Raw genomic sequence first — 2,881 nt, 5'->3', positions numbered from 1 at the left:
CGGGAATCTCCAAGCTGTCTGTGCCATCAGGATCACTCAGGATCGCTGCCAGACCGCAGCTCCATATGTCTCCTTTTTTGGTATTCTCACACAAATTCTTCTGCTAGTTGGGGTTCAGTCTACTTCTATATCCTTCCCTTCAAGGCTCAGGGGTCCAGGATTATCTTCTGTGTCTGTGTTAATTGATTTCCCCTTTCTTTGTCGAAGAGGATCTGTGCAGTCTTTCTGCCTAGTCCGCCATCTTGCCAGAACCTCCATATTTCCCAACTTTCATCCATTCTTAGAACCAATTTCTTTCTCAGCTTAACAACTCAGACTGAATGTGCTTTGCAATCACCCTCAGCTGGGGCGTGAGGGTTGGGTGAGGGAGTGGGCAACTGTATTGTGGATGTTATTGGTTGCATATGCAGGAACATAGTTGCTCATATTAAGTTACATGTTTTGATTATGCCACTCCTCGGAAGGAAGGTTGGGCAATCCTACTTCCGTAGTGATACTGCCTCGGAAACCCAAGGAGGGGTCACTATGAGTCAGGTTTGACTCGACGGCACATAACAACAACAACAACAACAACATGCTATAAGGATTGATTGCATTTGATTGCCATTTTAAACGTTCTTAATGGTTACCTGAAAACCTTTTGCTGACACCTTCTGGTAAAATTGAGAAAGTCCCAGTAAAAACTTTAAAAATGTATGTCAGAGATTTGGAAGAAAGTCCAAACCTAGTGGACTAGGTGACTAGACTGGAGCATTCTTTGGAATACATAGAGGAGGGTGGCACAAAGGACTGTAGTGTGTGGGAAATTCTAAGAAAAAAGTATTGAGTTATATAATTAATAGCATTTTTTTTCTTTCTTCCAAACCCAAACACACTGCCTTCGAGTTGATTCCTACTCATAGTGACCATATAGGACAGAGTAGAACTGGCCCATAGGGTTTCCAAGACTGCACATCTTTATAGGGAAGTAGGTGGCTTCATCTTTTTTCCCTGGAGCAGGTGGTGGGTTTGAACCACTGACATTTTGGTGCAGCCTAGTGCTTTAACCACTGTGCCACCAGGGCCCCTTTTTTCTTTCTCAATGGTACGTAAAATAATGGACTATCTTACAGTTGATGAATCTTAGATTTGATGATGCAGCATCCTGTGAAAGAAGCATAAAAGTGGAAAATGAAGTGTATAGAAAGAAGTTAATTTCAATATGAATCTTTACTCTTCTTATTTCAAATGTGAGGTGCCTGCCTTAGAAATAGTTCCTGTTCTTATTAAATTATGTGGGTGAAGTGTGGTCAGAGGGCTGCTGCTTATGTTGGAGCTGATCTGTTGCCGATGATCCTAATCATGGTCTTTCTGTGGGTGAAATGCATCAGTCAATTTGTGCTCATCCAGAGGTGGATGACAGAATACACACTTTTAGAAAACAAAAATACAACACTCTGAGAAAATGAAAGCACCTACATTTTGGAAAGTGTGTCTACTGTTTACATATACATGTTAATGGGTAGATTCCATGTGTTTCCTGAGACTATGGGCCTCCTGAGTCCCCTCCCAGAACAGCTCCTCCCAAGAGCAGTTAGTGGGTGGCCTCCAGGGAGCAGGTGTAGCTGTGGATTCAGACCCACAGAGCTAAGGAAGATAAGGAAGGGAAGAGAGTCTGTCTTAGTCCTTTCTGAACTTGAACATAGGTGACGTCAGCTAAGGAGCAGAAAATGTAAGATTCTTTTATCAAGGAATCGATCTGATATTTTTGGTTTCTAAAACATTTATCCTGGAATTATTTAGATAATTTTAGGTTACGTGTATAGATGGTACATATGTGCTGAATTTTGACTTGTTTTTCACAGGAACACTGGTGGTGGTGCAGTGGTTAAGGTATTTGGCAGCTAACCCACCATCCACCAGTGCTAACCCATCATTCATAGGTTCAAATCCATCAGCTCTTCTCAGGAGAAAGATGAGGCAGTCTACTTCTGTAAAGATTTACAGACTTGGAAACCTATGGGTCAGTTCTACTCTGTCTTATAGAGTCTCTAAGAGTTGGAATCAACACAATGATAGTAGGTTGTGGTGGGTATCCTCCTATCCCCAACCTCCCTAATTATCCTGATGGATTAAAGAAAGAGACAAGACTGAATTAGACTGACCAATTTTTAAGACATCAGAAATGTGTTGTGAAATCAATTTGACTAAACATACACAAACATACATACACACTACATTCTTGTCAGTAGTCCAAAAACAAGATTAGTTTTTAAATGCACTATTTACTAGTGCCTAAGGCATTTGACTGCTAACCACAAGGCTGGCAGTTCAAACCCACCAGCCACTCCTCGGAAGGAAGGTTGGGCAATCTACTTTCATAGTGATACTGCCTCGGCAACCCAAGGAGGGGTCGCTATGAGTCGAGGCCGACTCGATGGCACATAACAACAACCACAACATATGTATGTGTATATGTACCAAACCCAAAAACCAAACTCACTGCCATTGAGTGGGATCCAACTCATAGTGACCCCTCCTTGGGTTTCTGAGGTGGTATCTCTACAGAAGTAGATTGCCCTATCTTCCTTCTGAGGAGTGGCTGGTGGGTTTGAACTCCCAAACTTCTGGTTAGTATTTGACTGCTAATAGGCACTTAGGCACTACGCCGCCAGAGCTTCCATGTATATGCATATACATATATATATATTCATATATATGTGTATATATGTATACATATATGTATAAAAAAAACCTCACTGCCATCGAGTCAATTCTGACTCATAATGACCCCTATTGGGTTTCTGAGGCAGTAAATCTTTGTGGAAGTAGGTTGCCCCATCTTCCTTCTGCAGAGCAGCTAGTGGGTTTGAACTACCAACCTATATATATATATATATAT

Source organism: Orycteropus afer, unplaced genomic scaffold, assembly GCF_000298275.1.
Source record: "Orycteropus afer afer isolate SDZICR_OR568_19922 unplaced genomic scaffold, OryAfe1.0 scaffold00088, whole genome shotgun sequence".
Lineage (NCBI taxonomy): Eukaryota > Metazoa > Chordata > Mammalia > Tubulidentata > Orycteropodidae > Orycteropus > Orycteropus afer.
The sequence above is the reverse complement of the archived record's forward strand: the minus strand, read 5'-3'. Positions refer to the sequence as shown.